Source organism: Pelodiscus sinensis, chromosome 8, assembly GCF_049634645.1.
Source record: "Pelodiscus sinensis isolate JC-2024 chromosome 8, ASM4963464v1, whole genome shotgun sequence".
Lineage (NCBI taxonomy): Eukaryota > Metazoa > Chordata > Testudines > Trionychidae > Pelodiscus > Pelodiscus sinensis.
In genome coordinates this window covers 52,393,915-52,421,861 of record NC_134718.1, presented here as the reverse complement: position 1 = coordinate 52,421,861, position 27,947 = coordinate 52,393,915, and the positions used below count along the sequence as shown (strand labels likewise).

Below are 27,947 nucleotides of genomic sequence, written 5' to 3'. Positions count from 1 at the left end.
CCACTTGAGGTCCTCTCCAGTCCCAAAAATCTGCTTTATGGCACAAAAAAAGGGGGGGTGCTGGTGGGAGGGAATGATTTGTGGTACAAAAAATATAATACAACCTTTCTCCAACCCCAGAGAATCAAAAAGAATGTTCCAAATGTGTCCAGTGTGATTCGTTAGGTGTCACTGAAACAGTGAGCTTTGGCATGAAAGTAGGCCTAATGATTCATGACCCTCTAGGCTAATGACTGTAATCAGGGAGATACTGAAACCAGCTGCTTCTAAAGAAACAATTATTTGATCCATCCTAAAAAAAAAAAACTCTTGATATTGACAGTTTCTCAGATTGTAACTTCATATTAAATTATGATATATACTTGTTCATTAGCCCATTCTTTTACAAGCTGACCCTCCCCTCCAAGATGAATAGGTAAAAATGGAAAAATGCATTCATAAATTGACCCTATATTTCGGTTCCCGCTCATCAGGTAGTACATCGGGATAGATCCCAGTGTCTGCAATTCACCATTCCTGGCAAAGAGGAGTGGTCGGCAGTGGTGGTTAGCACATCCCTTGGCCCATGCCACTTCCTGCAGCTCCCATTGGGTGATAACGGTGAATTGAAGCAGCCACTGAGAGTTGAGGGGCTCCATGCCTGAAGATGCTCCAGGTAAACAAACCTCCTGGTGCACCATAGGCTTACTCTGATGGGACAGGAGCCAAAGTTTGCTGACCTGTGCTGTAGCTCACCTGATGGAATGTCAGTTCTGGGCTCGCTTCTTTTTAAAAATGTGCTCAAATTTTATTTTTATTTAAATTGTATGTGTGTGAAATTTGACCCATCCATTTCACAAAATGCTAGCTCTTACAAGTCACTTAGAAAAATACAGTGTATGATAGTACTATCGCACTGGTCTCGGTCTGCTACTGTGTAATTTAATCTCTTCATGCTTGCTAACCACCGGACCTCCTAAGTCTCTAGTCAATCTGAAAATATAATGTGCAGAATTTATGAAATCTGTAATAAAATTTAAATAGCCTGTTATCACCACAGATGTGAGGTCACATAGCTTCTTTGAAACAAAGAACAATTATAATTTGACAGTGATAAATTCCTCTTTAAAAGTGACATTCCTCTATAAAGTCCTACAAAGTCTATAACTCAACTATTTAAGATTTTCATACTAGTACGTAAAATGAATAGTGAAATTTAAAAAAATGGTCTACTTATGATGCAATGTTTAAACAAAGTTGTTGAATAAGCAGAAGAAAACAATTGTGCTGCTACTTGTGAATTCTGTTTCAATGAGAAGCAGGTAAGAGAATAGCGAAAAAATAAAACACTAAAAGACATGCCAAGGCAAGAAAAAATGTCCAACAAGGTGCACTTCATTTCCTGGGCTGGACAAAGATTTCAATGATTGGGCTGCTGAATGTTGACAAAATGGGTGCCTTGTCACAAGAACTGGAATTAGTTTGTGTGCTCTGCAAATGCTGAAAGATAACAAATGCAAGTCAGTGAAGTCATCAATATCTGTGGCATCAGCAGGTTGGAGTACTCGCTTCATGAAACCTGGAAGAAAAAAACTGGAATCTTTCCAAAGGTTTATTATAAAACATTGAAAGGAATATGCATTCGTGATATGACACAGTAAATATGGATGAAACACCAATGACATTTCATCTCCCAAGCAACAGAATGGTAACTGGTTTTGGTGAAAAAACAGTTTTAATTAAAACCACTGACTATGAAAAATCCATTTTTACAGTGGTTTTATCATTGTTTGGCCAATGGATCAAAGCTCCCTCCTGTTATTTTTAAAAGAAAAAAATCTTTCCTTGTATATGCACATGAAAAAGGATGGATGGGTGAAAGTGGGACAATTGAATGGCTGGAAAAAGCGTGCAATAAGAGACCAGGAGCGTGTCTCAAGAAACTTTCCATGCTTGTTTGGGACATGTTCAGAGCACACTAGATGGATGAAGTGAAACATGTGGCCAAACAAAAAAAACAAAACAAAAAAAGGAAAATAATTTAGTTATAATACCTGGAGGATTAACTTTTGTTTTACAACCACCTGATGTCTGTCTGAACCAACCCTTCTTCATCTGAAGTGGGTTTTGCCCAAGAAAGCTCATGATACCATCTACATGTTTTGTAAATCTTTAAGGCTACATCTACACTACAGGTGTGTCTAGACTACATGGCTCCATCAATGGAGCCACGTAAATTAGTGTATTCGGCATAGTCAAAGAGGTTTACAGGATCGTGAAATGAGGTTTACAGGATCGATCAGCAAAGGCTTCTCCAGCCAAAAGATCCGAGTCTAGACAGCCACGCTGTGTTGGATCAGCTGATCATCAGCACAGCGCAGCGGCCATGTTTATTTTAATGAAGCAGGGATTATTTAAATCCTCGTTTCTTTGACTATGCTGAATACACTAATTTACATGGCTCCGTCGACGGAGCCATGTAGTCTAGACACACCCTATGAGTTTTCTTGGCAAAAAATGTTAGAGGGACTCATTTGCATGAGTCGTGATCTCATTTGCATATTTTCTGCTGATCCGTTTTTGCGCTTGGGGTTTTTGCACAAAAAACGAGCCATGTGGATGTTTTCTTTTTGTGCAAAACCCCCTTTTTCTGCAAGATCCGTATGCCCCAATAAAGGAGGTATACCGATCTTAAAGAAAAAGGAGTTTTTGTGCAAAAAAGAACATATCCATACTGCTTGTTTTTGCGCAAAAACCCCTAGCACAAAAACAGATTGGCAGAAAATATGCAAATGAGATCACAACTCATGCAGATGAGTCCTTTATTGACATATTTGTTTTTGCCTAGGAAACTCGTAGTGTAGACGTAGCCTAAAGTGCTACTATGCTATTTGTTGTTTAAGTTCTTCCTTTAAAGACAGGTGAAGCCAAATGTGGTCTGAATGGATGTGCTCAGTTATGGTGAAGTTGACAAAAGGTGGAAATCTTATGAAGCCCAGAATCAATCTGGCCACCCAGAGGGTCAAGGGTGCTTGGGAGTCCATTCTCTTGGAAACGACAGAAAAAATAATTTCAGAAATGCTGCATCAGCAATGTGCTTAATGGGTCAAAAGATGACACCATATTTGCCGATGACATAATGAAGCTGATAAGTGAATCTCAGAACGATACTGCTGATATCTACACTGGTGATGAAGGAACAGCAATGACTGAAGCTGAGTTTAATGAACTGGTGAATTGGAGATGGATTCAGACTCTAAAGGCTTTTAAGACTTTTAAATAAGTGTATTAGAATGATATGAGACTTTAAAACAGACTATAATTTTGAAGGTATGGTGTGACGGGGCAGGCGCCCTGCCCGCGCTCCCCCGCACTGAAACGGGCACCGGGGCAGAGAGCGGTCCCCCAGGAAGGCGGGTGGGCGAGAGAGGGCCGACCGCGGGGAACCCGGAAGCCGGAGTAAGGGCAGAGACGGCCGGCAGCCGAGAGGACTGCCCGGCGTGGCCGGATGACGTCACGGGAGGCGACAAGCGGGACGCCCAGAAGGGCGGGGCTCCAAGCGCCGGGAGGACGCCAGCCCCGGAGGTGGCGGGGCGGGTGATTCAAAAGGGCGAGAGCCCCAACCAAGGGGGGAGCTCCGGGAGGTTGGAGAAGGCCAGCCCCCTGCCAGGAGAGCGCAGCACGGGAGAACCCCTGCGCTCGGACCCCTGCCAGAGGAAGGGACTCAGGGTGAGTCTATCCCCCTGCTGGGGAACCTACTGGGATTGAGCTGGGAAGAAGAGACCCAGGGCGGGGCCGCGGACCCTGTGAGTGGAGGGTTTGGGGAACTCGACCCCCTCCACTGACAAGGGACAGGCGTCCCCGTCTTAGGGCCCTGGGTTGGGGCTAGGGTGTGGGAGGGCCCGAGCCCCCTTCCCGGCCCCTCGGATCTGTGTGGGTCCGGAGTGCGCCGGAGCTATAGGCCTCAGACCGTGGTCGGGTGGCCAGTCACAAGGCAAGTACTCCCCTTGTGGGACGATGGCTCACCCGAACTCGGGGTGACCTCAGGGAACTGGGTAACATATGGGAATACATATTTTGTTCAATTATATATAGTAATTTGTTCAGTTATTATAATTTGTTAGATTACATTAAAATAAATCTACAAAATCTTTGTGTTCCTTGTGACTCCAACTTTTAAAATACAGCAGGGTCAGGAAACTTCAGTTCCCAGACCACCAGGATAAGCTGCTGGCATGCCGGGATGTTTTGTGTATTTGCAGTGTCCACAGACCCCCTTAGCTCCCAGGGTCTGTGATTTGCCATTCTTGGCCAAGAGATGCTGCAAGAAGCAGCGAAGACTGAGGGACATACTGATTGCCACTTCCTGAGACTCCCATTGGGTGTGAAAGGTGAACCACTGCCCCTGGGAGCTGAGGGGCTCTGTGTCTGTGGACACTCCAGGTATACAAAATATCCTGGTACATCAGTGTCCTATCCTAATGGGCTGAAGTTTGACAACCTCGATCTACAACGACAAGATATACCCATAGATAAGTTGACTCTGCACTTTGATGTGTCACTTTTTTATCAACAAATTTGTCATATGAATAAGTATATACAATATCTCTTGCTTGGTGAAGATTGGGAACGGGGGGCAGAAATTGGTTTGGGACAGCTCCCTGCTATCTTGAGTACCAGGTCGCCCTGACTTATGTTTTCGGCACAGACCTACCTCCTCTTGCTGAAGGATAAAATCAGTTTTTTTAAGATAATTTGTTACCTATTTACAAGTTTTACACTTATAATCATGGTTTGAACAAAGACCTAACATTCCACAACTTAATGACATAAATAGCTAAGTACTGGTACTTACAGCCCACTCTATTAGTCTAATTTAACACGTACACACCAATTGACAATTTTTTCATTTTTTTCTTTTTCTTTCGCTTTCCCTCCCCATCTCCTCTCTTTCTCTGCTATTTATTTGTACCCTGGACTCCTTACTCTATTCATCTGAAGAAGTGGGTTGTGCCCACAAAAGTTCATGATACCATCTACATCTTTTTTTGAGTCTGTAAGGTGCTGTAGGGACCATTAGTTGTTGTTCAAGTTTAGACATCATATGGAAAACCCTCGAGGAAGGTAAACTAATAAATGTAGGAAGAAAAACTTGATTGCATTTTGAGGTAATATCCAGAACTGAAACTTAAGTCCACACCTCAAAGCGGTGTACCACATATGTCCTTTTTTTTAGATCCTGTTCAAAACATCTTTTGGATAACTTTCCGTCACTGATCTTCCCCCAGCCTTCATTCTAGACCCTGTCCCAAATAGTTAATAAAAATGAAAAAGGTATTAATAAAACAATAATCTAACAAAGAGCATAATTTATGAAATGACATTAACTGTATATCCCTCACACTTATATACCTTCTCCTCTTTCATATGATCTCCATGAAGATACCACTGTGTTAAGTAATTTAGACTGCGAGTCCCTCATGTAGTACAATGCACACCTATGTAATTGTATAAATAAGAATATAATGCATTCGAATGCTTAAGGCTTCAGACTCATTTATACCTAATTATTTATTGTACGACCACAGAGATTTAAATGCAAGATTAAATTCTTACAAAGTCTGTTAATCGTATCTATTAACTAAAGTGCATATTATTAATTGTTGATCTTAACCCTGTGGATGCTAAAAAAGAAAAACTTAATTAGACAAAGGAGATTTAATTAAAGAGAGCAGACATCTTGTTAGATTGCTCTGAATGGCAGAAAACTTCTAAATCAAGATGTCTACAATCAATGCTTTCTTCACAGGGAAGAATGTGGGCCTGTATCTTTGTTACTCTTCCGGATGAAGCTCCTCTCATTCTGCACCAATATAAATGAACAGAATATTTAGAAAACTCAGTAGGTACGCCATAATAAAACCAGTGTTAGTGAAAGTAGGAATAGATGGACAAATAGATGGGAAAGACAGACTGACTGCTCTCAAACTTGCATGGAAAATAAGTCTGAAATAACTTTTGCATCCATTCAATTGAATGCAAGTGCCTAACTCTGCATTTTAAAACAAATTGGTGCATGTTAAGTGTTTTCAGTTCATTGTGTATGCCAGAGTCCAACACTGTATATAATTTGCAGATTCCTGTTAGTCCAAGTGATTGGTGCACATTTAACTTTTCCATTATGCCACATTGTTTTTAAAATGAACATAATCAATATATAAACTCTACAAGGCTCCTCTACAGAGCCCAATTTATCAATAAGGCTAAAGGTAAATAACTAGAAAGGAGAAGGCTCTAAATCAGCAGGACGAGATGTATACTACTCCAAACACACAATGCATAATTATAAAACATGCTCTATCTATGAGGAAATTTCTCATCAAAAGCCAAGAGTAACACCCTGGACAAATACAGGCTCTTTATATTCCAAACACTTTGTCTATTTGAATGGAATATCTCAAATATTTTCTGTTTTTCTCAGATTAAGAACTGATCTTCTCTTGAAGGACTAACTGAAAACTACTCCCCAAGTCCCAATTTAAGTCTGTTTACATTCCCTATTTTGTGACTGCAATTCTGCTATTCACATTTGAAATTCTCTCTAGTGTACTACATGTATACCATACATAAAAGAGCATAAAGCACCAAACATCAAAGAATTTCAATACAAGTTAAAATGTAACTTTCACTAGAAGTACCTTTGCCTTACACTTTCATTATGGTATTTAATGATTCAAGAGAAACATGGACTTCTTTAGAAGAGGTGCACAATTTTTAGCAAACACAAACTCCATGAGCGAAACAATGCATTGCTTAGTATTGGTATTCCTGCATTCAGAAACTAAGAACCAAAGATATACCTCTCTAAGAGCACCCCTTCAGTATCAAACACTGAGGCAAATACATTAGGTCTTGAAAAGAGATATTACATTAGGTCTTGAAAAGAGATATTATATAAACTAATCAGTCTGGGGACCTCGTTCTTGGATCTGGCTGAGTGGTGCCTCCCATCCTGTGGGCAGACAAGACCAGTTTGGACTTCAGAGTAATTAGTATAAGGTGTAAAGCTGCTCAAATTTGAGAAAGCAGTGGATCTCCTAAGTCACTGGTGGGAAACCTAAGACCCAGGGACCAGATGTGGCCCCCAGCTTGCCTGGACCCAGTCCCCAACAATCGGGGCTTCCCCGCAGCATTGGGAAGCCTGTGCAGGTGCTCTCATTGTCCCCCCATGAGGCAAAATCTACTAGCCTGGGCCCCTTTAGGCTCTGATATGTGATGGGAATGTGAGGAGTGTCTCTTCTTCTCAGTTGGGGGTCATGTCAGTGAGGGTTTGGGTTTTTTTGTTTTTCTCTTGTATGTGGCCCCCAACTGATTTTTCTGTGGTTTAGCAGCACTCCAACCCAAAAAAGGTTCCCACACCTGCCCTAAATTAATCCTCAAGCCTACAACTGCTAGTATGCTGTCTGCTCTGGCCACGCTTTCTCCCCCTCTCTTCTCTGCTATGCTCTCCACAGGATCAGGTGATGTAGAGCCAGTTTCATGCTACTCAAGGGATTCCCTAGGTAGGGTTATCTCCTTTGTTTCACCAGCATGCTGCAAATGGCACATAGTGATGCCCACAGTCTAGCCCTAGAGGTGTGAATGCAGAGAGGATGCAAGTTCCATAGTACAAGATTTCAGAAGCATGAGAATCTGAAATTTACGTAGACACCTAAGCATAAGGGGAGGGAGTTTGCAGATAGAAAATAAGGTATGTGCCCCTTAGCTACCTATATGGCTGATTCATCCTGAATGAAGTGTCTACCAGAAGTGTCTAACTACCCCAACATCTGCTTTAATAGCATCAGAAACAGACAAAGTGGAGTCCCACAGTCCTAATCTTTCCAACTACAGGTTATCTGGATTATATTATTTATAAAGTCCTAGTGAGACAAACATTCAAACCTTCTAGTATAACACACATTTTTGTAGGGTCTACAGCCTAGGTTACTGTCGTTTTTCTGATCCATCACTTCTGCCACATTGAGATTTTGTTTAGAGCCCTCGATCATCTAATTGCTCCCTTCTGCGGTGCTGTACTCTAAGCAATTGGAACGGACATCTCAAGGTTCCTGACAGCCCTTCATCTCCATAATTTTTTTAATTCTCACTGTTTTCATGGAGTCAGTTGTGAGGAAAGTGTGAGAAGTGCTTTTACTTCAGAAAATGTTGAAGACATTCAAAAGATAAGAGAGCAGACAGAAAATCTTATTTAGGATAGAAATGTGGAAGTCTGTGTCCAATGTTTTATACACCAATGTAAATCAAGAGTGGAATTAAATTACATCAAAGTAATACAAGTTCATGCAGGATCAGAAGCAGAGTCATGATATATGATGCCTACCACAGAACTGAATTAGTTAGAAATAATTATGGAAATATAGACAGCATAGTAATAGACCTTCAGAGGGGTAGCCAAGTTAGTCAGTACAGGATAAACTTAAAAAACAACAAATGGTCTGGTAGCACTTCAAAGACTAAAACATGTAGATGGTATCATGAGAGTTCTTCAGATGACCAGAGTGTTGTATGTTCAGAACCAAAGTAGAGGAGCGGGGGAGGGGAGAGGAAGGAAAAAGTGGGAGGCAGGAGAACAAAAGGAGGCAGTGGGTATAAAAATATCAAAGTGAAAACCAAGCTGGTATGTAACAGGCAAAACTGATGGTATATCACATCCATTCCTTTCTAGGCGACTCCCAAACAGTACAGGCAAGTTGGAGTTCATGGACGTGTTGACTGCAACACGTCTGCCAAAGTCTCATAGTGTTGGAAGAGACCCCAGGAGGTTGTAAGAAGGAACTGAAGGGGGGCATCCCTTACACCAAAGCATATGTGTGCTATGCCAAAAGGCAAGAAAGACAGTCCCTCTACGAATATGATTGAGAGGAAAAACTTCCAGCATCAGTGCATATGGTGAACACATACACCTCTTGTGGAATGGATATGAGAAAGCATTTGAAAAACAATACATCTCACTTGGTGTCATATAGTAATTCTGCTTAATTTGCTAAATAGATGACGAATGACCTTCGTCACTATTCACATGCTCTAGTTACAATTCTAATGAGCCTGATTCAAAAGGAGTTACTCCTGATGTACATCAACATCAATGGGATAAAAAATAAATCTTGTCTAAAATGTACAGTATCTTCCCATCTCACAATGCATCATCAGAAATGTTGTGGTATTTTTGCGGTGCAATACTTTTACATACATAGTAAGAGGAGCATGAGATGCAAATTCTGTATGTCCTCAGAAGCTTTAGAAACAATGTAATTTTTGAAGAAGGAAAGTTGATATTCACTACGTACAGTCAGGTTCCCTATCAAGTGCTGATCCTATGAATAAAATAAAATTAGTGGAAAGGTAGTAGGTGCCTCCATACTAGCACAGAGTGACCACACAAACTTAACAGTCTCCCCGGTCTGCCCCACGGGGGGCTTGTGCCCCATTCCTCCTTCTCGTCCTTCCACTTACCCTTCCCTAGCCCCCCCTTCCTGATGTCAAATAAAAGACACGTGTTTTCAAAAATAACAACTGTCTTTATTTAACACAACTGGGGAGGGGGAATGAAACTCTGGGAAGACGGGGGAAAGGAGGCGGGAGAGGGCAGGAGAGAGGAGGGGGAAACCTGGGAGGAGGGAGCTGGAAGGGGGGAGGAAGGGAAGGGAAAGCTCAGGGTTCGTGGTCCTGCTGGCTCTCCTGTCTCGCAGCACTGTGGGTGAGGGGGCATTGGGGTGTGGATGGTGGGGCAGGAGGGACGGGGGGTGCGGAGGAAGCGGGAGGGAGAGCAAGGGTGGGAAGAGGAGAGAGAGCTGGGGCAGCCACAGGGGCTGGAGCAGGAGGAGGCAGGAACCTGTCCACCAGGGTCTGGAGGTGACCTCGGAGGGCACGGCCCTGATCTTCCAGTGCCTGCAAGCTCCGCTGCCGCAGCCACAGGTCCTCGTGGACTCAGTGCTCTTGGGTGCAGAGCTGCTGCTCCAGTAGCTGCAGGTGCTCCTGGCTGTGCATGTGGCCTCTGGTGGCCAGGCTTGCAGCCATGCGGCTATTGACAGCCACATTCCTGTGCCTAGTGTGGAGATCATGGACATTGGAGGCCTCCCCCCAAACCTCAATGAGATCCACGATCTCTGCACTACACCAGGCGGGAGCCCGCCTTTTGCGGCCCCTAGCAGGCTCCTGGGAGCCGCCAGCCTGGTCCTGGGAAGAGGCAGAGGGCTGGGTGGCAGCAGGTGGCTGGCTCATGCTATGCCAGGTGCAGGCAGGCTTGCAAGTGGCACAAGCACTGTAGCCAGACCGTCCGCCTTTAATGGCTCCGGGGCCGGGAGGGGGGCAGAAGAGTTTCCCTGGTTTGACCCAGAGTGGCCACCAGGGCAACCTGGGAAGGGCTAGCCTCCAACTAGTTCGAATTAAGTGGCTACACAGCCCTTAAGTAGTTTGAATTAATTCGAACTAGGTGTTAGTCCTCGTAGAATGAGGTTTACCTAGGTCAAATTAAGCGCTCCGCTAGTTTGATCTAAATTCAAACTAGTGGTTTGCATTTGTAGCCCCTATTAAAGTTAATTCGAAATAAAGGCTGTTAGTTCGAATTAACTTTGTAGTGCAGACATACCCTGGGTGAAATATAGCCTATGTGCTCTTTATCCATTTTCCCATATAATCAAAAAAAGGTTTGACTGTTCTTACACCCTACTAGAAACCATACCCCAACTCCTTTTTAGGGGCAAAATTCTTCAATGGGCCAGGATTTCACCCTTGGTACTTATTACATTATTTCAATAATTTACTAATCCTTGTAACAGTGTTCGTATCCAATCAATTTTGAAGCCATTTGTCAAGCAAGATTTCGTGAAACAGCATGTCAAATGTTTTACTGAAGTGTAGATACGTTATGTGTAGTCCATTCCTTTCATACACTAATTGCATAATTCATTTAAAAATAATTTTGTCTGGTACGATTTTTCTCTTTATAAATCAGTATAAGATTAGTTTTTAAATTAAACAAAATTCTAAGATGTACCCCCTTTGGCCACTTCTGTCCGTTATATGACCTGACAGAGCTATAATTACAGAGGCAACATTACATTTTAGTATTTTGCTTTCTTCCCCGCAAGTAAGAAACATTTTATAATATTTTTACTGTCATGCTTTCCTTGTGCTTCTTTATCATGCAGAATGTTTTTGTACTTGAGAGGGTAAGCTAACACTAAAATAGCATAATTACATTTTTTTATGTTAACCAAATTTAATATGGCTGTAAAGTGAAAATGTTTAATTTTATGCCTTATTATGGAAACAAATAGAGTCTGATCTAAAACAGTTGTATTCCTCCATGAGTAAACATTTTCTTAAATTAAACATAATTAATACTATGAATGTTTGCTACATTTCAAAATTATTTGTCACATACACACTATTCGTAGCAGATGTCTATCACTGATTTGGAAGAATTTCTTTTAAATGGTACATCTCTTTCACTATGTACATCTGTCCTTAATTTAATTAACAAGGTAGAACTGACAGATGCAGCTCACAAACTGAGCAGGGTTGACCCAGAAAAAGGTGGGGGTTGGTTATGCAAAAGATGTGCACTTCTCCAGAGAACCTCTCCTCTGACAAGGGTTCTATAGTCTCACAGATGTCTTCAGCACACCTTTCCTTGGATAAGCCTACCAAAAAGGGAGAGCAGTGACCTAATTTCAGGGGTAAATTCCTGCCAGAGACAGTTATCAGGAGCAAATGCGGAAGCAGTTTTCATCCTGAGCCCACTGGTATCAATCTGGGCCAGTAGTTTACATAAAGAGCCTTCCCATGGGAAAGTGTCCCATGGACACAGACTGGCTAACCTAGCGAGAAGGGCTTTAAACTAGGGTTAAACGGGGACAGGTGAGCAAAGCCCATGGGAAGTGAAGAACATGGAGACCGGTCAAAAATGGGAAGGAGTGTGGGCTCTAATGGCAGAGAGAGAGGAGGGTCAGGGCAAAACTGGGAGGCAAGATCAAATCAGTGTCTTAAATGCCTATATATGCGAGAAATATGGGTAATAAGCAGGAAGAACTGGAAGTGATAATAAATAAATACAACTATGACATTGTTGGCATCACAGAAACTTGGTGGGATAATACACATGATTGGAATGTTGGGATGGAAGGATACAGCTTGCTCAGGAAGGATAGACAGGGAAAGAAGGGAGGAGGTGTTGCCTTATATATTAAAAACGTACACACTTGGGCTGAGGTGGAGATGGACGTAGGGGATGGAAGTGTTGAGAGCCTCTGGGTTAGGCTAAAATACAAGGGTGATGTCATGTTAGGAGTTTACTACAGGCTACCTACCCAGGTGGAAGAGGTGGATGAGGCTTTTTTTAAACTACTAAGAAAATCATCCAAAGCCCAAGATTTGGTGGTGATGAGGGACTTCAACTATCCAGATATATGTTGGGAAAATAAAACAGCAGGGCACAGACTATCCAATAAGTTTTTGGTCTGCATTGGTGACAACTTTTTATTTCAGAAGGTTGAAAAAGCTACCGGGGGGCAGCTGTTATAGATTTCATTTTAACAAGTAGAGAGGAACTGGTTGAGAATTTGAAAGTGAAAGGCAGCTTGGGCGAAAGTGATCATGAAATCATAGCGTTCACAATTCTAAGGAAGGGTAGAAAGGAGAACAGCAAAATAGAGACAATGGATTTCAGGAAGGCGGATTTTGGTAAGCTCAGAGAGCTGATATGTAAGGTCACGTGGGAATCAAGACTGAGGGGAAAAACAACCGAGGAGAGTTGGAAGTTTTTCAAAGGGACATAGTTAAGGGCCCAAAAGCAAGCTATTCTGCTGTGCAGGAAAGAGAAAATACGGCAAAAGACCAGCTTGGCTTAACAAGGAGATCTTGCATGATCTACAAATAAAAAAGGAGTCCTATAAAAAGTGGGAACTAGGACAAATTACAAAGGATGAATAAAGGCAAACAACACAGGAATGTAGGGGCAAGATTAGAAAGGTAAAGGCACAAAATGAGCTCAAACTAGCTATAGGAATAAAAGGAAACAAGAAGACTTTTTATAAATACATTAGAAGCAAGAGGAAGACAAAGGACAGAGTAGGCCCACTGCTCAGTGAGGAGGGAGGAACAGTAACAAGAAACTTGGAAATGGCAGAGATGCTTAGTGACTTCTTTGTTTTGGTCTTCACCAAGAAGTCTGATGAAGGAATGCCTAATATAGAAAATGCTAGTGGGAAGGGAGTAGGTTTAGAAGATCAAATAAAAAAAAGTTAAAAATCACTTAGAAAAGTTAGATGCCTGCAAGTCACCAGGGCCTGATGAAATGCATCCTAGAATACTCAAGGGCTACATCTAGACTGGCATGATTTTCCAGAAATGCTTTTAACGGAAAAGTTTTCCATTAAAAGCATTTTCGGAAAAGTGCGTCTAGATTGGCACGGACGCTTTTCCGCAAAAAGTTCTTTTGCGGAAAAGCGTCCATGTCAATCTAGACGCTCTTTTCCGCAAAAAAGCCCCGATCGACATTTTCACAATCGGGGCTTTTTTGCGGAAAACAAAGCTGAGCTGTCTACACTGGCCCTTTTGTGCACAAGTTTTGTGCAAAAGGACTTTTGCCTGAAAGGGAGCAGCATAGTATTTCTGCAAAAACACTGAAAATCTTACATGAGATCGTCAGTGCTTTTGCGGAAATTCAAGCGGCCAGTGTTGACAGCTGGCAAGTTTTTCCGAAAAAGCGGCTGATTTTCCAGAAAAACTGGCCAAGGAGCTGATAGAGGAGGTATCATCTTTGGAAAATCATGGGAGACAGGAGAGATTCCAGAAGACTGGAAAAGGGCAAATATAGTGCTGATCTATAAAAAGCGAAATAAGAACAACTCAGGAAACTACAGACCAGTTTAACTTCTGTGCCAAGTAATGGAACAAGTAATTAAGGAAATCATCTGCAAACACTTGGAAGGTGATAAGATGATAGGGAACAGCCAGCATGGATTTGTAAAGAACGAATCATGTCAAACCAATCTGATAGCTTTCTTTGATAGGATAACAACTCTTGTGGATAAGTGAGAAGAGGTGGATGTGGTATACCTAGACTTTAGTAAGGCATTTGATATGGTCTCGCATGATATTCTTATAAATCAACTAGGCAAATAGAATTTAGATGGGGCTACTAGAAGGTGGGTGCATAACTTGCTGGATAACCATACTCAGGGTATGTCTACACTACCCCGCTAGTTCGAACTAGCGGGGTAATGTATGCATACCGCACTTGCTAATGAAGCCCGGGATTTGAATTTCCCGGGCTTCATTAGTATAAGCGGGGAGCCGCCATTTTTAAATCCCCGCTGCTTCGAACCCCGTGCAGCGTGGCTACACGGGGCTCGAACTAGGTAGTTCGGACTAGGTTCCTATTCCGAACTACCATTACTCCTCGTGAAATGAGGTGTACCGGTAGTTCAGAATAGGCACCCTAGTCCGAACTACCAAGTTCGAGCCCCGTGTAGCCGCGCTGCACGGGGTTCGAAGCAGCGGGGATTTAAAAATGGCGGCTCCCTGCTTATGCTAATGAAGCCCGGGAAATTCAAATCCCGGGCTTCATTAGCAAGTGCGGTATGCATACATTACCCCGCTAGTTCGAACTAGCGGGGTAGTGTAGACATACCCTCAGAGAGTAGTTAGTAATGGTTCTCAATCCTGCTGGAAAGGTATAACAAGTGGAGTTCCGCAGGGGTCTGTTTTGGGACCGGCTCTGTTCAATATCTTCATCAATGATTTAGATATTGGCATTGAAATGTAACCCTTCTGCCATGTAGGCCTGGCAGTAACCAGGGCTGGATTCAGTATCTTGGGGTCCATCTCACAGAGAACCGGCTCGAGCCCCCACCCAGTAATCTGGGAAATTCACACTCCCCTGGGTGCCTCTGAGAAGCTATGCTTCCCCACTCGCAAGGACTGAGTCTGAGTGTAGGAAAGAAACATTTAATGAAACAGAGAGGGAAGTCATACGGCATTAACTTGGGGGAACCACCACAGAGTTCATAACCCAAACATGAGCTAAGCCCCCCCCCAGTCAAAAATCACCTGAAGTCCAAAGAGTCTGACACCCCAAAAGTCTCTGTCACTGGTCCGTGCCAACCAGAGTCCCAAAGTTCACCCGCAGGGTTTCACTCCCAACCTGGGTAGAAATGGTGGTGGTGGGATAGATAGGGGGCACTATACGACACTCCCCCATGCTCCACCAGCTGTCTCGTCCACACCACCGGACGTTCCGCTGGTCACCTGCCGCCGCTCCTTGCCTGCTGCCGCCGCCGGTCACCACTCCTCGTCTGCTGCTTCTCCGCACCACGCTGCTGGTCACCACTCCATGCCGCTGGTCGTCACTCCTCGCCTGCTGCCGCTCCACGCCACGTTATGCCACCAGCCAGTGAGTTCCACCAGTCACTCTGCTGGTCACCATCACTCCACTGGCTGCAATGGGTCTGGCTCTCAGCCATACCAGTGATTTCAGCTCTCCATGATTTCAACTCTTTAGCCACCAGCTGGACTGGCAAAGGCATCTAGCTTCCACTGGACTAGCAAAAGAAAAGACTCCCCAGGGAGTCTGCTTTAGATCTGTCCTTAAAACCAAAGGGGAAAAGGGGCAGGTTAGGCCAGTCTTATAGCTCACACCTAGCAGGTGTGAAGCAGACTGACTCAAGCCCTTTAACCCTTCCCCCCAACTCAGTTCACTCAACTCTGAAAGGGGAAGGCTTGTTCCTCCGAGATCTCTTACCATGATGGTGTTGTCTCTCCTGCAAGCACTGGTGGCATGTTTTACAGTTCCCACATTTAGGGGTAGCATGATTAGTGACCCCCACAACAGTCCCAAATTATTTACAATTCTCCACATTCCATTCCAACACTGACCCTCCATCAGCCCTGGCTGAATGGGATTTACATAGCCACACCTCAGATTCTCTCCTGAGCTGTATTTACATATCAACAGTTAACTGTTAATTAACTTGCAAAGCTAAACAATTGTAGCAGGCACACCCACCCCTCCTTTTAGCTGGCCCTGCTTACAAAAGTACATTTATTAAGTTTGCAGAGGATACCAAGCTTGGAGGGATTGCAACTGCTTTGGAGGACAGGGTCATAATTCAAAATGATCTGGACAAATTGGAGAAATGGTCTGAGGTAAACAGGATGAAGTTTAAGACAGACAAATGCAAAGCGCTCCACTTAGGGAGGAAAAATCAATTTCACACATAGAAAATGGGAAGCGACTGTCTAGGAAAGAGTACGGCAGAAAAGGATCTAGGGATTATAGTGGACTCATATTTAGCTTGTGGTCAACAGTGTGATGCTGTTGCAAAAAAAGCAAACATGATTCTGGGATGCATTAATAGGTGTGTTGCGAGCAAGACATGAGAAGTCATTCTTCCGCTCTACTCTGCGCTGTTTAGACCTCAATTGGAGTATTGTGTCCAGTTCTGGGCACCACATTTCAAGAAAGATGTGGAGAAATTGGAGAAGGTCCAGAGAAGGGCAGCAAGAATGATTAAAGGTCTAAAGAACATGAAAGAAGACAAAGAATTGGGCTTGTTTAGTTTGGAAAAGAAAAGATTGAGAGGGGACATTATAGCGGTTTTCAGGTATCTAAAAGGGTGTCACAAGGAGGAGGGAGAAAACTTGTTCTTTCTGGCCTCTGAGGATAGAACAAGAAGCAATGGACTTAAACTGCAGCAACGGAGGTTTAGGTTTGACATTAGGAAAAAGTTCCTAGCTGTCAGAGTGGTTAAACACCGGAATAAACTGCCCAGGATGTTGTGGAATCTCCATCTGTGGAGATATTTAAGAGTAAGTGAATTGTCTATCAGGGATGGTCTAGACAGTACTAGACTGATTCTGCCATGGGGGCAGAGGACTGGACTTGATGACCTTTCGAGGTCCCTTCCAGTCCTAATAGTCTATGATTCTATGAAAGAATCCCAAGGTGTTTCTTTAAATTGAGACAGAACCTACTATATATACACAGAGATAACTTTGTCTACCACTGCATCAGTCTGGATCAGAAATAAAATTCCAGATCCAAATGTCCTTCAGCTTTGGCGACATTTATAAATCCAAACCCAGGCTCAAATGTCACATACTGTTACAATGGGCCAAAATCAAATCTCTACAGAAAAGCCAAACATTTCTGGTTTTCCAGAACCAGTTCTAAATTTTGCAGTTCGAGCTTCTGTCTCTGTATCAAGTACCAATGTTTAAATATAAAAGAAACATAAGAACAACCATTGTCAGACCAGAGGTTCATTTAGCCCAGTATTCTATCTTCCAACAGCTGCCAATGCCAGGTGCACCAGAAGCAGAACAGGCAACAACCACAAAATGATTCTCCACTGCTGTCCACTCCCAGCCTCTGTCAAACAGAGGATAGGAGTGCCATCCTATCTAAGGGTATGTCTACACTACCCTCCTAGTTCGAACTAGGAGGGTAATGTAAGCATACCGCACTTGCAAATGAAGCCCGGGATTTGAATTTCACGATGCTATTTTAGATTTGGTTTTGGTGAGTAGCGAGGACCCCATAGATGAAATGGTTGTAGGGGACAACCTTGGCTCGAGTGATCATGAGCTAATTCAGTTCAAATTAAATGGAAGGATAAACAAAAATAAATCTGAGACTAGGGTTTTTTATTTCAAAAGGACTAACTTAAATTAAGGAAATTAGTTAGGGAAGTTGATTGGACTAAAGAAATTATGGATCTTAAGGTGGAGGAAGCCTGGGATTATTTTAAGTTAAAGTTGCAGAAGCTGTCAGAAGCCTGTATCCCAAGAAAAGGGAAAAAACTTATAGGGAGGTGTTAGACCAAGCATCTCAGAGAGGTGATTAAGAAAAAGCAGAAAGCATAAGGAGTGGAAGATGGGAGGGATCAGTAAAGAAAGCTACCTTATTGAGGTTAGAGCATGTAGGGACAAAATGAGAGAGGCTAAAAGTCAGGTAGAGTTGGACCTTGCAAAGGGAATTAAAACCCAATAATAAAAGGTTTTATAGCCATATAAATAGGAAAAAAACAAAAAAAAGAAGTAGGACTGCTAATTACTAAGGATGGAGTGGAGGTTAAGGATAATCTAGGAATGGCCCAATATCTAAACAAATACTTTGCTTCAGTCTTTAATGAGGCTAATAAAGCTTAGGGATAATGGAAACATAATAAATGGGACTAAGGATATGGAGGTAGATATTACCATATCCGAGGTAAAAGCCAAACTTGAACAGCTTAATAAGAGTAAACCGGAGGGCCCAGATAATCTTCATCCAAGAATATTAAAGGAACTGGCACATGAAATTGCAAGTCCATTAGCAAAAAATAATAAATCTCTAAACTCAGGGATTGTACCATTTGACTGGAGAATTGCTAATATAGTTCCTATTTTTAAGAAAGGGAAAAAAGTGACCTGGGTAACTATAGGCCTCTAAGTTTGACATCTGTAGTATGCAAGATCTTGGAAAAAATTTTGAAGGAGAAAGTAGTTAGAGACATTGAGGCTAATGGCAATTGGGACAAATTACAACATGGTTTTACAAATGGTAGATCGTGCCAAACCAACCTGATCTCCTTTTTTGAGAAAGTAACAGATTTTTTAGATAAAGGAAATGCAGTGGATCTAATCTACCTCGACTTTAGTAAGGCATTTGATACAGTACCACATGGGGAATTATTGGTACAATTGGAAAAAATAGGGATTAATATGAAAGTTGAGAGGTGGATAAGCAACTGGTTAAAGGGGAGACTACAGCGGGTCATATTGAAAGGTGAACTGTCAGGTTGGAGGAAGGTTACTAGCGGAGTTCCTCAGGGATCAGTTTTGGGGCCAATTTTATTTAATCTTTTTATCGCTGACCTTGGCACCAAAAGTGGAAGTGTCCCGATAAAATTTGCAGATGACACAAAGTTGGGAGCTATTGCCAATTCAGAAAAGGATCAGGATATCATACAGGAAGATCTGGATGATCTTGTAAATTGGAGTGATAGCAATAGGATGAAATTTAACAGTGAGAAGTGTAAGGTTATGCATTTAGGGATTAATAACAAGAATTTTAGTTATAAGCTGGGGACACATCAGTTGGAAGTAACGGAGGAGGAGAAGGACCTCGGAGTCCTGGTTGATTATAGGATGACTATGAGCCGCCATTGTGACATGGCCGTGAAAAAGGCTAATACGATCTTGGGATGTATTAGGCGAGGTATTTCCAGTAGAGATAAGGAGGTGTTAGTCCCATTATACAAGGTATTGGTGAGACCCCATTTGGAATACTGTATGCAGTTCTGGTCTCCCATGTTTAAGAAGGAGGAATTCAAACTGGAACAGGTACAAAGAAGGGCCACTAGGATGATCCGAGGAATAGAAAACCTGTCTTATGAAAGGAGACTCAAGGAGCTTGGCTTGTTTACCTTAACCAAAAGAAGGCTGGGGGGGGGGGGGGGGGGGGAGAGACATGATTGCACTCTTTAAATATATTAGAGGGATAAATTCCAGGGAGGAGAGGCATTATTTAAGCTTAATACCAATGTGGACACAAGAACAAATGGATATAAGCTGGCTAGTAGGAAGTTTAGACTTGAGATTAATGGTTAGAAACCTTCGTCTAGAGGAGTGAGGTTCTGGAACCGCCTTCCAAGGGAAGTAGTGGGGGCAAAAGATCTATCTGGCTTCAAGATTAAACTAGATGGGTTTATGAAGGGGATGGTTTGATGAGATAATGGTCAATTAGTTACCAAGATCATGTTATCAGTGGGAAATAGGTCAATGGAGGGATGATAGGAGTTACTATTGAGAACTTTCTGGGTGTCTGGCTGGTGAGTCTTGCCCACATGCTCAGGGTTTAGCTGATCGCCATATTTGGGGTCAGGAAGGAATTTTCCTCCAGAGTAGATTGACAGAGGCCCTGGATGTTTTTTGCCTTCCTCTATAGCTTGGGGTACAGGTCACAGCTGGAGGATTCTATGCATCTTGGGGTCTTCAAAGTATTTGAAGGCTTCAATATCTGAGATATAGGTGAGAGGATTATTCTAGGAGGGGGTAGGTGAGATTCTGTGGCCTGCATTGTGTAGGGGAAAGACTAGATGATCATAATGGTCCCTTCTGACCTTAAAGTCTATGAGTTGGAGTCTGAGTTAGTAATTCAGCAATTCCACATTTGAGTTCCATCAGAACTCTTGGGTGCATACCCTCCTGTCCTGGTGACATTACTTTTTATTTTATCAATTTCTTCCAAAACCTGCTCTAATGACATCAGTCTGGGGAAGTTCTTCAATTTTGTCTCCTCAAAAGACTGGTTCGTGTTTGGGAATCTCTCACATTTTCAGCTATGAAGACCAATGCAAATTCTTTGGGTACGTCTAGACTGGCAAGATTTTGCACAAAAACTTGCCAGCTGTCTACACTGGCCACTTGAATTTGTGCAAGAGCACTGACTTCGTAATGTACAAAATCAGTGCTTCTTGCACAAATACTTCCATGCTCCCGCTCAGGGAAAAAGCCCTCTTGCGCAAGAATACTTTGCAAGAGGGCCAGTGTAGACAGGGAAGAAATGTTTTGCCCAAAAAAGCCCCAATGGCTAAAATGGTGATCGGGGCTTTCTTGCGCAAAATCATGTCTAGACTGGCCACAGATGCTTTTGCGCAAAAGCACTTTTGGCATGGATGCTTTTGCGCAAATCTAGACGCGCTTTTGCAGAAATACTTTTAACGGAAAAACTTTTCCATTAAAAGTATTTCCTCAAAATCATGCCATTCTAGACGCAGCCTTTCAGTTTCTCTTCAATTACTTTATTGTCCTCCAGTTCTCCTTTAACATCTCAATTGTCAGTGGCCCCACTGTTTTCTTAGCAGGCTTCCAGTTTCTGATGTACTTAGTTGTTTCTTTTGCTACTTTGAGTCTTTGGCTAGCTGTTCTGCAAAATCTATTTTTATATTTAATTTGCCAGAAATTAGCTTCCACTTCTTAAAGGATGAGGATCTTTTTGTCTCTTATTGCTTCTTTGTTGTTTTGTCTCAGTGACACTTTTTGGTTCTCTTGTTACAGCTTTTTAGTTTGGGGTATACATTTAAGTTGAGCAGTTTTATAACTGTTTTCACTGGAAATGTATAAATTTGGTGTTTATTTCAAATGATTTATGGCAAACGATTAAGAAATTACCCAAAAGGGTGTTTATGCATTTCACTTAAACAAAAAGTTACTACTTCCCCTCATGAAATACCTCAGTCCCTTGAAAAGAGAGCCATTACAAACTTTAGTAGAAAGGCACTAATGCAACAAAATTCGTTAATCATAGGTGTCACTTTGATCACATTTCAAAACCATCCCAATTCAAGAAAGGGAACCTACTTTGATTTAAAAAACAAAACAAAACCTAATCTTACATTTTACTGAGCTGGACCCAAAATGTGATGCTAATGAGGTACTAGAAGCATCAATTCATGAAAGGGATATCTTTGATGTAAAATGCTTGTTAATCTGACCTTAAAATAAACAAAAACCCATGTAATCAGCAGCATATATGAATATCCTGATCCTTTATGCTCTTGCATTTCCAAAAAAGGACTTTAGACATATGATGTATATTTCTTTATTCAACCAAAGGTGAGCATGTTAACGTAAACTATTCTGATCAAGTTAAACTTACAGTTTTAGGCCATAATTATATACAAATACCAGTTCAATGAGTATTAGCACTCTAAAAATAGCTACATATGTGCAAATAGTTCTTGTAAACTGACCAGTGGTCAGTGTATAGTAGTCACACTTAAAACATTCAGTAACTTAGCCAGAGATTAAGGATCTGTTACAGGTCATGGATGAGGTTCTGCAGTCTGCAATGTACAGGAGGTCAGATCATGATGGTCCCTTTTGACCTTTAAGGTACTGGACTACACGCAACATTTATCAGAAGACTATTTTATGTCAGTTTTATCTTAGGCAAATAGGATAAAGGTATAGTTTCCTAAATATTTGAAGTATTTCTAATGCTTTCTACAGAGCAAAAGTTCTCCAAGTTTTTAATACTGTGTACCAAAAAAAAAAAAAAAAAAAAAAAAAAAATCTTGTGAGCTTCTTCCCATCTCATTTGCATGCACATAATATCCTTTTAGCATCTATGTATTGGCTTACAGGAGAGGTACTTTTGTACTTCAAACAGGTAACTATAGACCACCACTGAATGAATAGGATGTCTTTGCATCCTGAACATCCCCAGTTACTAGAATAGCCCCAAAACTATAGGCAGTGGGTACAATTTAGAACAAAATTTAGAAATTTACAATTTCAAGCTTGACTTACAGCAGACATACCATAACTCTTCAGAACACAATGAGTAGTCTTGTGGCACCTTTCATTTTACCCAGGGCCAGATTAAGACCTTTAGAGGCCCCAAGCACTGAAAAGATTATGGTGCCCCCCATATAAAATTCAAAATAAAAACAATACTATACTGTAAAAAAATTTGTGCCCCTGCTTTTCTGGTGCCATAAGCACGTGCTTAGTCTGCCTATTGGGTAATCCAGCCCTGATACCCACAAGCTCATAATCTAATACATCTGTTAGTCTAAGGTGCCACAGGACTATTCATTTTTAAAGATACAGATTAACAAGGCCATCCCTCAAACTTTTTTCCTTCAGAAGGTAGTATTTTAATGTAAATGATAAAACACTTTGACTATAGTGGGCTCAGGACTTCAATCCAAAACTCATTAACTTCAGTACAATCAGAATTTCATTGTGTCAGAAGCTCAGTGGAACCTTATGACTTAAGTGACAAAGGAGAATTAGACTCTTTTCACTCTTACATCTATGCAATGCCACTGACTTTTCATGAAGAATTTGGCCTCTTCAGTTTATCCTGAAAGTTAAGCATTAACAATTTATACTAGTGAAGGAATATAATGAAATGGTTTACAATTAATTCTTATGAAACAGTTTATTTCATTTAAATATTCTTTTCCGAGCTCATATATCTGTATGATACAGGAGAATATAAGCAATATTACAGAGAAGCAGAAGTTCTAGTAAGTTATCTCAAACATATCAGTTCATATTTACTTATAATTATAATTCACAAGAGCACATTCCTGCAATCAAGAGACAGGGATGCACAGCATGAAAAACATTTAGCACAGAACAGCCTCCATGAATAATTGCCTGTCAATGTGGCTTGTTAAAGAGAAACTACAATTTTACAAGACAATTCTTGTGTCTGCTTGTCTAACCCAAAGACAGATAGCTATAACACACAAATACATTATCAGCCGTTAGGAACAAAAAAGCCCCTCTTACTTGGTTGAATTGAAATTTACATTTTTACAGTAAAGAGAACCATCACAACGATAAACTTGCTCTCAAAAGTATAGATCTCTCAAATTCTAAAATTTAATTAATTGTATTTTAAACTGATATTGTCATTGACTAACTGTGTGGTCAGCAGATAGGAAGAACTGAGAAAGCAACAGGGCTATGGAAATCCTCCTATCCTCCATGAATGACCATCAGAGCTGGCTGGGTATCCCCTTAAGCAAGGGTGGTGTGTTCCTCAGCTTCTCTGGATCTGGCCTCTGAGGCTTGGATCTCTTCCCCGCCCCCCCCCCCCAAGTGAAGCATTGGGGGGCCTTCGCTGGTGCTCCAGCCACTCAGCCCTCCGCTAGAGCACACAAAATATACTAGCCTGGGGCCCTCAGGAGCTGATGTGCGAGGGGAATGTGCAGAGTGTATTTCTTCTCAGTCAGGAGCCACGTCAGTTTGGGATTTTTTTGTTTGTTTGCTTCTCACTTGTGTATGGCTGCTGACTGATTTCTCTGTAGGTCAGCAGCCCACCAACCCAAAAAAGTTCCCCACCACTACCCTTAAAGGTGTACTCTATATGCTGGGGGAACTCTATAAAGCCCTTTAAGGCATGATTAGACCTTCTCATAGCAGGTATTTAAAGTCACTACAGATCACAAGTAGCCTTGATTTGAAAAGCCAATTTAAAGATGATCTTTCATTTTAAACCTGAGTCAAAACTTGACAGTATTCATCTTCTGTCACCATTCCATCCAAGGTGTTCATATTTGTCTCAGTGCAGCGAGCTCAGCATCTAATCTGGGCTACGTACAGGAGAACTGAGTTTGCATCATGAACTTGATCTTTTGCTCCTATTGCAGGAGGCCATGGCAGCTCAGCAGAGGTAAGACGCTCCATCAACTGACAAGACTGACCCAAGTTGATTCATCTAGGTAATATTAAGGGATGGTGCTCAAAGTGAGATGGGTCCTACCCTCAATGGCTGATAGAGTTTGCTGGAAAGTGAGGAATGAGGGAAAGTAGAGAAATCCTAAGGGGGAGACGGTGATGGTACTGATGCACAACAAGCTTAGATGCACCATGCAACTTTTTCATCTTTTAAGAACTGCCTGTTTGAGAAGGTACATCCATAAGTTGAAAAAGGAAAATCAACTTATTGAAGAACAAGAATGGATAAAAACATTGCATTACAGCCATTATACTGCAAACATAGTCTACGGCAAACACCTAGAAATATTTGTAGAGAGTGAGTTCAGTGCTTATGAAAGGTATTAGACAGCCTGCAGTGCTCTGATTTATGCAGGGTCTCATCCAAAGCACACTAAAGTCAATGACAGTCTTTCTACTGACTTCTGTTTAGTTTGGCCTTGACCCAAAGCTCACTGAACACAGGCAACAGCAGTATGACTTACTACACAATAAAACTGCCTTAACCTTTTTCTAAAAAGTGTCACACAAAGGCTGAAATAGTTGAGTCTTCATGATCATCCAAATTCTTGGCCTCTGCCCTCAGAATATCCATAGCAATATTGCCATTTCAGATGGTGACTTTCATAATCCACCATACAATGGACAGAGATCAAGACTTCTTTCACATGCATCAGATAGTATCAACGGGGAAGCTTCTAGACATGTCAAATTATCATACTTTGTGCCTAAAAAACTAAGATATTTACATAATAATCCAATAGACCCTGCACACAATATATGGATTTAGAACAAAAGAATCAAATAGACCTTACTGAAGGAATGTAGTAATCAAATTTAATAAGTATCAACTCCACATGTTATGGGAGGTAGATTTCAGGTGAACTTCTGAACATATCACAGACTCCTTTTAGTTCAGGAAGCAGTTCAAAAATAGCCAAAAGTAAAAAGCAAAGTTGCTCAATGACAGAGCTGAAACTATTAACATCTACTGTTTACGCAAAGTCCCATTGTTTAAATCTAGAATCTGGGTACTTGGACATTTCCATAATATATGGCCTTGGTAATAACCCATGGCCTCACATATATAATTGTCAGCCAACAACATGTGGCAGTTGCAGTATGAGGTATTCAATTCACAACCTTTAGCTCCCAAAGCACTTACAGCCACTTGGCAAGCTAAAGGTGCAGATGTACTCTCAGTAAACAAGGGAAGCAGATAATGAGCAGGCCAGATCTAGTTGAACAAGTTAAGTGTACAGCTACACATGTACACATCAAACCTAGTGACCTTTTTGCAGTGTGACAGCAGGAATACTAAGAGAGATTTTATTTTTCAGAATTAGTCAACTAAAAGTGTTCCAGCTAACTAGAAGCCAATATCCAAGACCCTTGTGCTCCCCACACAGTGCAGTACACAGGGGAGTAAAACAATGAGAAAACAGGGCATAGAGATCACCCTTGTTAGGGGAGGGAAGGCAGGCAGGAGGAAGCAGTTACACAGGTGGTCCTAATTCCCACTTCTTTAGTCACTTACTGCTTTCCTTCTCAAAGCAAATCTACATGACCAATAGGCTGCAAGGAAAGAAGGGGATTAACCTGGGACAGAAAGTGCTGGGGAAGTCACTTTATTCAATATGTTCCCCCTTCCTTACTTGTCAAACCAGGAATTTATTAATCCTGCTTTATTTTCAGGACTAACTATAACTGTGCTATGGGTCTGACTCAATTCCCATTCAAGTCCATGAAAGCCTTTCAATTCACTTTATTACAAACTGGATTAGATCCGATCTGTTATTCTGATCAAATGGGTCACAGTACATAGTGCCAGGCAGCTAACAGCAACACAGATGGGAACCAGTTCTGTACTCACTGTGGAAAATGTTGTGAAATATGACCTGGGACATGCACAAAATTCTTCCATCAGCCATATGGATCCCTGTCCTCCACTTTTATTCTGCATCCATAACCCTGTGCACCAAAATGAGAATGCAGCTGCTTTCAGTGCTCTACATCTTTCTGGATTATTTTATTTCCCTCTACATGTTTTATGTATGTGCCTAACACTGATGTTTTTAGAAGTAGACCACCTTCCCCAAATTCAAGGAGCTCAGCACGTATTTTCCCCACTTAACAGATAACCTTTATTGCTAACTCTCTGGCAATCTTTCAGAGTTATTACAAACCTCACACACAAAAAGAAATGAGACACAATCAAAGTTAAAATAGTACCATGTAGTCAGCTGTTGAAATTGTATGGTTTCTTCTATGTTAGAAAAGCAAAAAAATAAGACATCTTTCCACACCATTTTCTCTTTTTTCATGGGGCAAACTTTTTTTTTTTATCTTGGAGCCACTGTAAATATGGATGATTTAATCACTCCCATAATTTGAATATGAACATTACTGTGCACAATGAGAGTGCTATCTGTATTTTAAATGAATATATGTACCTCAGTTTACCCTTCTGATATAGTGCTTCATGTCTGAATGGAATTAAAACAAAAGATGCTATTTGGTGCAGAGAAACAGAAAATGAATCCATGACAAAAGACAAGGTACCACAGACAGAATACCAAGGGTTTTTAAGGAAACAATGCGGAAGCTATTTGTTTGATCAAGACCCAAGACTAGGATGAAATGGGCACTAAACAATGAAATACACCAATCCAGAGAGAAAAATAATGTGAATGAACAGCAGCTACTTGGAGATGGGCAAGAGACACGACGAGAAAAAACAGGAGCACAGTCTGTCCTTCCTAGTACAGAGACAGAGAAAGCTGAGCTAATTAGAAACTATCAAAACTTTCAAGGAGAGGATACAGTTCAGATAGTACCAGATTAATATGGAGTGTCTTAATCTTTCTCTCTGCTTTCAGAAAGAAGTTTTTTTTACATATACTTACAAGTACAACTGATGCTGCCATATTAACCCTTGGAAATAAAGGGACTGGTATCTACCCTGAGAAAGGTAGAGCCACAGGGTACCCCCAGAGAAGCATGAAAGTATCAAAATCCGTCAACTGAGAGGTGACAGAAGGCCTACAAATGTGTGGATGGGAGAGAGAGTGGGAGCAGGGTCTCAGCACCACTTATCCTATGAGAGCATGGAGGGGACAAGAGGTATTGCAGTATAGCAACTCAGTCTAAAGTGGGGAAAAACCAAAACTCTTGGAGACAATGCAAGTAAAAACCTGTTGCTTTGAAAGAGCATTCCAGAAACTGGGGTGCAGGCAGGAGGGGGAAGAAGTCACAGCTATAACTCACCTGATTCATGACATACAGCCTTCAAATTCTGAAAGTCTGGCAGGGTGAGGGGGCTGTGCTAGACTAGGAAACACTAGCTACACTGAGGAAAAGTTAAATAAAATAGTATTTATGTATGCCTGCTGTCACATGCACGTCCTACTTCCAGACAAGTACACCACAGGTACTGCTTCCCTTACCCCAGGGTTCGTTCTCTCTCTCTCTCTCTCTCCAGGGCATTTACATAGGTCAGCCCCAAAGCTTGATCTCACAGTTCAGTCTCCTTTGAAGGTAACAAAAGTCCAGAAAAAAGGTTCTTCTACCTTACTTCAGTTCCTTTTTAACTCACCCTCTGGGCTACCTTTGAAAGTATCTCCTTTGGGACAGAACCCTAACTCCCAGTCTGCTTTCCTGAAGTCACCTTGCAGTCCCTCTAC

General features: G+C 41.7%; 1 long non-coding RNA gene across 2 annotated transcripts; it reads right to left on the bottom strand.

The window, feature by feature from the left end:
• Positions 1-776: 776 nt before the first annotated feature.
• Positions 777-27,947, bottom strand: LOC142830510 (uncharacterized). 2 transcript variants are annotated; one of them, XR_012905807.1, is made up of 3 exons: positions 27,532-27,947; positions 26,138-26,235; positions 777-1,479 (listed from the first exon to the last, which is right to left on the bottom strand). It is a non-coding gene; the product is annotated as an uncharacterized LOC142830510 (long non-coding RNA). The 2 variants fall into 2 exon arrangements; XR_012905808.1 differs by lacking the exon at positions 777-1,479 and adding an exon at positions 23,034-25,839.